The sequence below is a fragment of the Gossypium arboreum genome, chromosome 10, assembly GCF_025698485.1.
Source record: "Gossypium arboreum isolate Shixiya-1 chromosome 10, ASM2569848v2, whole genome shotgun sequence".
Lineage (NCBI taxonomy): Eukaryota > Viridiplantae > Streptophyta > Magnoliopsida > Malvales > Malvaceae > Gossypium > Gossypium arboreum.
In genome coordinates, this window is record NC_069079.1 from 13,174,481 (window position 1) to 13,184,616 (window position 10,136).

A 10,136-nucleotide genomic window follows, 5' to 3' on the forward strand; every position below is an offset into this window, starting at 1 on the left:
TTAGAACGCATTCAAAACTACAAGGGACTCCCTGGGCAATTTGCCCTAATCCCAAAACGACGTTGTTCTTCATAATGGATTTTAATGGCTATTAGGATTAAATTGAAACAAATATAAAAGATTAGGGCCAAATTAAAATAAAAATAAAATGAAATTATAAAGATTAAAAATGCTGAAGGACTAATAGGGCAATTAGCCCATCTTCCAAAAACGCACGTATCCTACCCGGATCTCGGGTCAACGCGCGGATCCTAGCCTTAGAACGACGCCGTTTTTAAACTTATTGTTTTAAGCAAAACGACGTCGTTTATATGAGGCTATAAAAGCCAAGTTTCAGCCAAAAAAAACATTTTAAAACAGATTTTTTTTAAAAAATAGAAGGATTCGCTGAAAGGGGCTGAGAGCAAACCCTCGGAGCTCTGTCGAGCCTCCGTCATCGGGTTCCCACGCGCTCACGCGCCACCGCTCACCTCGCCGAGTACGGCGGTCAGAATACAAATCGTTTCACCCTTTTTTACAGCAAAAAAAAGGTAATCTCTTTTATTTATTTTTATAGTATTTTGCATGCATGAAACATTGATATCTAAGAAAAGAAAAATGATCACCTTTGTTTTCTGACAAAGTGAAGAAATCTGTAATATTCTCTTGTGCTATTTTTATTTCTTTTTCATGTCCTTAACAGGTTACAAAGAAGGGCTTTTATAGCCCCTTGTAAATCATTACAATCTGGGAAAGAAATCTTTGATTTCTTTCCATATTTTGCTTCTCTTTTCTGCTGCGGTTCTTTCCATTTTGCAGATATCAGCAAGGGTCCGGTAATAAACGAGCACTGAAGACGGCACTCCGGCGTTTATTCAGGCGTCAATCCTGGCGTGATACGGAGCCTGGAATCACGGTGGGTCACTGCGAGAGGAACGGGCGCGTTTGTTGGGGGCTTGCGGCGTAAATTCTGGAACCTTCCGTTTGCGGCACCTAGGGTTCCAGAAACCCTAGGTCTTCCATCCTCTGTTAAAAAATTAGGCCATTTGGGCCTCGTTCATTTTTTTTGGGTTAAAGGTGTAATGGAGTAATAGGCTAATTGAGTCTTGGGTTAAAAGTTTTGAGTGTATATGGGCTACCGATATTTCTTGTAAATGGGCTATAGACAATGCTTAATTTGGGCTATGTATATAGGCTATCAATTTGGCCTTGTAAATGGACTTTTATTTTCCTTTTTTTGTTTTTATATTTATTTACTTTATGGGCCAGGCGAATTTAGGTTATTACAGCTATTATAGACGTCAATAATGGCAATAGAATAGTCTAAAAATAAGAATACACAGATTTTACGTAGAATTTCTTTTAGGAAAAAGTCACAGGGAAATGAGAAGAAATTCACTAATGTTGGCAAACGAATGATACAAGAAGAGTTTCGACTACATCTATTTAAAGGTTGAAAAACTTTATTCTAATCAATGTCAAATAGAAGAAGTGTCGTTCTATACGGATTCTACTTATGTGGCATGGTCGTACCACGAGGGCCAGAGTCGCAACCCTAGTTTGCCACTGTATTTTATTTCTTTAACAAGTGATAGGATTCGGGTCACATAACTCTAACACTTTTCTAGGTGAAGATGATAGCTTTAAGGTTTCAAAAACATGTAGCAAAATTTGGCATCAATATGGTAAAATTTTTAACTCAATTTTTTAGTTTTGTAATTTTTGTGGAAACATTTTTTTTAATATTTTTGAAAAAATAAATAATATTTTTTATATTTTTAACAATGACAAAACAAGTTTCTTCTTGATATAATTTAAAATTCCCAAAGTCCAATGGATATATCGTAGGCCATTTAAGGAGTGTTGGTTTATATGAGGCATTTATGATTAAAAAAGTTATTATGATTACTAAAATTGCTTTTCGCCTTGTTGGAAAGATAGAGCCAAAAACACTTACATTCCATTTTCTATGTGAAGAAGCAACTATAACACTAGAAGATGTCACTTTAATAATATGTCTTCCAATTGACAAGCAAGCGATAATCAGAGCTAGTAGCATTGATAAGATTACAAGTGTGATTGGTTGTTGGGTGTTGTTCCATCTAAGAAAGAGAATTAATTAGATGGTAATCAAGTGAAATGCACGTTATTGGAGAGGCTTCTCAAATCAGCCCCTCCGCTACATGCAACTATAGAGGAGATGGATCAATATGCTAGAGTTTCTATGTTTTGGAAGGTAAGATAAATGTTATTTCTAGACAAGTATGGAAACAAAGTTCATACCATGTATCTCCCTTTATTGGAATCTTTTGATACAACTAATACATTTATTTAGGATTCAATGACTCCAACATATCTTTATAAAGCGTTTTGTAGGGAAACTTGATAACCTATTAATGAACTAAATGGTTGTTGTCTGTTTCTTCAAATATAGGCATGGATACGAATATCGTAGTTAGCATTTTGATCTGTTGTATTCATATATGCCAAATTAAGCTCTTTAAACACTTAAAGGGCTTATTCTCGAGTATTTTATTGTGTCATTTGTTATACTTCTGCACTTTATAAATTTCATACTTAATTTTAGTTTTTATCGTGCTTTAATGCTTTTATAAATAAAATGCCAAGTATATTCCATTAAGGAATTAATATTTGAGTTGAGCTCGTTTCAGGTACCTAATTGATGCAAAAATGAAAAGAGGAGCTTGAATTGGAGTCAAAGTTGCAACACCAAGATGTTGATATCGTAACAATAATGTTTTTGTCATCAACTAAGGAGTTGGACTTCACCAAATGGCACAATCAAGTGGACTACCTCTAAGGCCGTGACAACGAGGACTTGTTGGGTTGCAACATTAGGCCAATGATGTGGCAACACTAGTCACAACCCCTGTTAGAACCTTTGCAGATGAATAAGTCAAATCTCTTGAGGACAATGTCGTGACACCAAAGGGTTGTTGTCACAGCACTGAAACTAAAAGCATCTATTTTAGTAGACTATAGAAGATGTCATGACACCAAGGTATTGATGTCGCGACACCGAACCTTGATGAGGAAAATGCATAAAGGGTATTTTGGAGACAAACCAGTCTCAATTTAGATTTTAATTGAGGAAAAACCTGTCTTTTGTAGGTTAAATTAGAAAATACTATAAATATCAATTTATAGATCTTTTGGGTAAAAAGCTAAGGGTAAACAATTAGACTTTTTAATTTGTGTATTTTTTTATATTTGATTTTCTCTTCTTTTTCCTTTTCCTTTTTAGAACAAATTTTTATTTTCGTTGTTTTATTTCTTTTATTTTGTTAAAGATTTTGTAAATTGATATGGATTAAACACGCATGTTTCATTAGATTTACATCATTGAATGAGCATTTTTTCAACTTTTATCTTTTATATTTTATGTTTATCGTGTGTTCGATAAATTGATTGTGTGGGATTTAAGTTTAATCATGTGTTGAATCATTTTATTGGTTGATTGATGATTTGTTTACTTAATTGTATTGAATTGCATATTACACTAGAGTTGATGCCTCTAGTGAAAGATTTAGATAGATGACACTGAGAGGAGACTCTTGATAAATGCCAAAAGTAAAATGTTTTAGTCTCAATCTTAATGCGTTTTTTGGATGATTATTTGATTTAAAATGGTGAATTTTATGCTCCTAATTTATTAAATTCATGTTTCTATACTTAGGAGAGCATTTGGGAGAAAAATGAGTGAAAATAAAAAAATCGGAGCAAGTTTCAAGAGCCACATGGATTGGGCCATTCCACACAGGTTGGACACACGACCATGTGAGCCACACGAGCTGCCGCACGGCGATGTGGCAGATTGTGTGGATTTTGTAAACTGTACTCTAGAAACACGAAAAAACACAATTTTTTAGGTTTTTCAGGCATTCTAAGACCTATATATACCAAATATAAGAAGATGGGAGTAAGCTGTTAGATATTATTAAAGAAAACAACTCAAAAAACACCATTGAAGCCGACTCTGAAGCATATTTCTATCAAGATTGAATATCTCCTTTTGATTTCTTTGAAGTTCATTATGACTTTTCTAAACAACTCAGAAAACACCATTGAAGCCGACTCTGAAGCAGATTTCTATCAAGATTGAAGATCTCCTTTTGATTTCTTTGAAGTTTATTATGGCTTTTCTTGTTTCTTGTGGTTATACTGTCTTTAAGATGTTTTTATTTGCGATTATAAACTAATTTTCTAAATACCTAAGGAGATGAGCCTTAAGATGAATTTTGTTATTTGATTTATGTTTTTACGCAATATATACTTGGATATTGTTCTTAATTATGTGTGCTTAATTCTTGGTTTAATAGTTCTAGACTATTAATCCCTATTTGATGTGCTTGAATCATAGGAAGAATAGACATTTTTTAAGAGTAAATCTAGTATAATTGAGTGGAGTTGCATGCAATCCTAGAAATAGGACGACATAAATCTACGGGATTAGAGTCAAATCTAATAGGGGGATCCATAGATCGAGTTAATGCGAAAATAGGGATTTTAATTAGAAAGAAATTTCAATTAATCAACCTAGAGTCAGTTGTTCTTAGTCTTGAAGAGAGATATTAGTATAATTTAGGGATTTCTATGGATCAAGATGTTAAGTGAAGAAATTGCGTAATTTAGATTAATAGTGACAGATGAAATCTAGGTGATTTCTTTCTTGGGTATTGTTTCGCTTCTTGGTTATTTACTTAATTATTTTCCTGATTTGTTCTTTGTCATGTTCTTTAGTTAATTTTAGTTTTTAATCAATCACTCCATTTTGTCGATTAAATAATCTTTAGTCTTCGTGGGAATGATATCTATGCTCACAGTAGCTACACTATTAATTGATAGGTGCACTTGTCTTTGTCAATTTTTTAGTTGGTTTACGACTGCATCAAGTTTTTAGTGCTGTTACTAGGGACTAAAATATTAGGAAAATTTTATTTCTATTAATTTAGCTATTTTTTATTTTAATTTTAATATTTTTGTTTTTAATTTAATTTTTTCATTCTAATTTTTCATTTGTTTGCTTCTGACAGGTTCTTTTGGTTTATGACTAGAGGAAACCCGTTGGATCTATTACTTTTTGATAGTAAGATCAACAAGACTAGTAGAAACCATAAAGAGGTTATAGAAGTAAGGCAGAATCAACAGAATATGGTAGACGATCAAGAGGAAAAAGATATTGTTGTTGAGATGGGTGATAATCAAAATAATCAACTACCTCCTACTGGTCCTATTCCTCAGACTATGTATGATTATGCTAAACTTGCTTTGATTGGGACCGAATCAAGTATTGTGAGACTTACCATTGCTGTAAACAATTTTGAACTGAAGCCGAACACAATTCAAATGGTATAGCAGTATGTTCAGTTTGATGGTTTGCAAGATAAAGATCCCAATACTTATTTGGCTAACTTTCTAGAGATTTATGACACATTCAAGATCAATGGCATTTTTTATGATGCCATATGCTTACATTTATTCCTATTCTCTCTAAGGAGTAAGGCAAAACAATGGTTGAATTCACTTCCATAAGGTTCTATCAAGGCTTGGGATCAAATGGCTAAAAATTTTCTGTTGAAGTGCTTCCCACCGATAAAAATAGCTTAGTTAAGAAACGACATCTCTTCTTTTGTTCAATTTGGTATGGAGACATTATATGATGCGTGGGAGAGATTTAAAGATCTTTTGAGAAGGTGCCCTCGTCATGGGTTGCCTTTGTGGTTACAAGTTCAAATCTTCTACAGTAGTTTGAATCCATCAACTAGGCAATTAATTGATGCAGTAATTGGTGGAACATTGAATAAGAAAGCAACTGAGGAAGCTCAAGAGTTTATTGAAGAAATAGCACTAAATAACTATCAGTGTAAAGTCATGAGAACAAAACTGATGAAAGCAACCAGTGTTTTTAATATAGATGCAATTGTTATGTTGGCAAGCCAAGCGGAAGCATTGAATAAAAAAGTTGATAGTTTGAATTTTTCTAAGTAGGTAAATCTAGTGATGCAATACGATGTGAATGGAGCGAAGATGATTAATCCAGAATATTCACCTTTCAAGTCTAACATGGAGCATGAGCAAGTCAACTTTTTGGGTATTAATTCTAGACATCAAGATAAGCCCTATAACAATACTTATAATGCAGGATGGAGGACTCATCCAAATTTTTCCAGGGGTGGTCAAGGAAATCAAATGTCACAACCGCCTCCAAGTTTTCAACAACCTTATCAGCAAGAAAATAAACTGAACCTTGAAAAGATGTTGGCTAAATTTATTTCAGTGACAGAAACTCGATTTCGAAACACCGAAACAACACTAAAACATCAGCAAGCATTGATTCATGGGCTTGAAAATCAAATTGGACAGCTTGCCAAACTAATTTCGGAAAGTCCAAAAGGGAGCTTACCTAGCAACACTGAAACTAACAAATGTGTATTGAAGAACTAACTAAAAATACGAAAAAGGCAAATGCACCTATTGATAAATAGTATAGTTATGGTGGGTAAAGATATCATATCCACGAGGACTAAAAATATTAGTAATTACCGTTTTCTTATTATTTAGCAGATAATTTGGAGTGATTGTTTTAAACTAAGATTTACTAAATTAATTTAACTAAGATAACCAATGAGAGAGATAATACTCAGGAAAGATTCCTCCTAGACTTCATGTATTATTATGCATCTGAATTAAACTATTTATTACTTGGTATCTTGATCCGTAGAAATCCGTAAATTATGCTAATATCTCTTTTGAGAGTAAGAGCAACTAACTATAGGTTGATTAATTGAAATTTCTTTCTAATTAAAACCCCTATTGTCGCATTAACTTGATCTATAGATTCCCCTATTAAATTTGACTCTAATCCGGTAGATTTATGTTGTCCTATTTCTAGGATTGCATGCAACTGCAATCAATTATACTAAATCTACACTTAAATAAGAACTTTTGCTTCTCTGATTAAACACATTAAACATGAATTAATATCCCAAAAAATTAAAACAAGAGATAAGCACACATAATTGAAACAGGAATAAAGTATTTATTGCCTAAAATAGAAATTAAATAATAGAATTCAGCATAGGGTTCATCCTCCCTAAGTATCTAGGGATTAGTTCATAATCGTGAATAAAAACATCTCAAAGTTAGAATAACCACAAGAAATAAAGAAACTCATAAAAACTTCAAAAGAAATCAAAAGGAGGTCTTCAATCTTAATGGAAATCCATTTTAGAGTTGGCTCCAATGGTGCTCTTCGAGTTATTTTCTTTGGTATTCTCTATTGGCTCCCTATTCTCTTCTTCTATTTGGTATTTATACACTTTAGAATTGTAACGTCCCCTAACCCTATACCGTCGCCGGAACAGGGATACGAGACATTACCAGTCAGTACAGTCCAATTTCAGTCATTAATTAAAATAAATATTCACACTCATCCTAGTTTTAAGATGTCGTCCCTTTAATGGGCCCTCGCGGTCCAATATGGACAGTAAATTCAATTTGGAACTAATTTAGAATCAATACGATTTTTTTTTATATTTCAAAATTCATACTATATACTGTTGCCAACCATAATTTACTTATTTCATCAATACTTTTACAACTTAAATGACTCTCATTAAACATCCTAGGTACATGCCATTATCAATACTCAACATACTTTACCTCATTGAATTCGGGATCGGCCTAGAATGCTGATTCAATAGTCTAGCCTTAACTTAACCTGCGCACGAAAACAAACCGTACGCTGAGTATACACTCAGTGGTATTTCTATAATCTGAACACTTAAACAATTATAAAACATATTAATTTATATATATTGAACTATTCAAACTCAATGAGAATTCAAACATTCACTTTCCAACCAATGTTTTGGTCTACTTTAAATTTCAAATCATTTATTATTTTTCAATAGCAATTAATCAATCAAGAATGTTCATTAACACTCGAATAATTATTTATTCAAGAATACGATTATTCAAGAATAATCAATTATTCAATAATAACCATTATTCAAGATCGATCAATTGATCGGTTATCCAAGAATATCAATTATTCAAGAAAATCGATATTCAAGAACTATTAAGTTATTCAAGAGCGATCATTCATTCAAGACAATCGGTTATTTAGTAATAATCAATTATTCAAGAATATTCATTATTCAAGAATAGTCTAATATCCAAGAATGATCAATTATCCGTAATATCAATTATTCAAGAATAATCAGTTATTTTATACCTTTATTTACCCTATTAACATGACTCGGACTCGATGGATACACGGATCCAACCAACACACCAAGACGGCACATAGTGCCTCATCGGCCGGGTTTAACAGAACAACGATAAAGAATAAAGAGCAAGATGGTACACAGAGTACCTCATCGGAACAAATCCGAATAGTAATAAGAATAGTAACAAGATTCAACACACAAAGAGCTGAATCGATATGAATAAAGAATAATATTTGACACACAAAGTGCCGAATCGGTAGCGGTAATAGTAACAATATTCGACACACACAGTGCCGAATCGGTAACGGTAACAGTAAAAATATTCGACACACAAAGTGCCGAATCGATAACAAGAGCAGATGGCGGTAATAAAGAATTAGCACATAAGTGCCTAAAATACGGCACATAAAGTGCCCGATCGGTAAAATCGATAAATCCGTGCACTCTTCCAATCCTATGGCATGCCAATTATATCCGACTAGCCCAACAAGTTAGTAGGAAATTTAATTCTTATTCAATTTTACTTAATATTCATATTTACCCTATTAACAAGACTCGAACTTTGGCGGATATACTGATTCCAACCAAACACACCAAGATGGCACTCGGTTCTGAACACTTCCAAATCCTATGGCATGCCAACTATATCCGACTCATCCGACTAGTTAATAGGGTATTCAAATCATTTTTCTATTTCAAATTTGCTTTCAATTCAATCACAATTTCTCATATTTCAATATCCAACCAATACACATTTCAATTAATCATAATTCCATTCCATTCCATTCAATTCAATTCAATTCAAATTCACCCTTCAATTTCAATCAATATTCATTTTATTTCAAATAATTTAATCAATGCACCTACCATACATAATAAATAATAAATTCAATAATTAAATATTAAGTTTGGGTTATAGAAATACAAACCGTAATTTTCTAGCTAACTCCCGTTGACTTTGTTTTGTCCTTTCTTAGCCGAGATTTTCGGTACCACATTGACTACGAAATTAATACAATTCATAATCATTAATACATTACTAATTTATATCTTTAGTTACAGAACTCTAAATTAAGATCCGTTAATTTTTCCTGAAACTAGACTCACAAATCTTCTTACCATAAAATATTCAGAATTTTTAGTTTAGCCATTAAGTACAGTTTATTCTTTAAATTCACCCCTATTCTAAAAATTAATTATCTCACAGTACAGAACTCGGATAATATTACTGTTGATTTCTCCTAAAAATAAACTCATTAGGGATTCTAAAAATATAACTTTAACCCTCTAATTATTTTTCTCCCATTTTTTGTGATTTTCCAAAGTCAGAACAGGGGAACCCGAATTCATTCTGACCTTGTCTCACAAAATTCATTATATCTCATAATTTACAATTCAATTGCTTAAACCGTTTCTTTTATAAGAAACTAGACTCAATAAGATTTAATTCCATATTTTATTCATCCTATAATTCAATTTATAAAATTTTTGGTGATTTTTCAAACTTAGACTACTGCTGCTGTCCAAAATAATCTTAGTGCAAAATGTTGATTTTCTACTTTTAATTTCAATTTAATCCTAACTAGATTCACTTACTTTTCTATCTTAATTCATACTTTATTTCTACTCAAATTTTAACCAAACTTAGACATAATTATCTATTTTTCATCATAAACCCATAATTTCGAAATTCTTTCAATTTAGTCCTTAAAGCATAAAACTTATGAATCACTTTACAATTCAATCCTTATTTCATTTCTAACTTGAATTTCTATCTATTTAATCCTTAAAGCATAAAACTTATGAATCACTTTACAATTCAATCCTTATTTCATTTCTAACTTGAATTTCTATCAATTTAGCCATTAATTCATCATTTTACTCAACATGAACAATATTTATAAA

The 10,136-nt window shown here is 32.2% G+C and overlaps 1 non-coding gene across 1 annotated transcript; it reads right to left on the reverse strand.

The window, feature by feature from the left end:
* Positions 1-5,605: 5,605 nt before the first annotated feature.
* On the reverse strand, positions 5,606-5,711 carry LOC128283182 (small nucleolar RNA R71). The gene has a single exon (XR_008273524.1). It is a non-coding gene; the product is annotated as a small nucleolar RNA R71 (small nucleolar RNA).
* Positions 5,712-10,136: the final 4,425 nt, after the last annotated feature.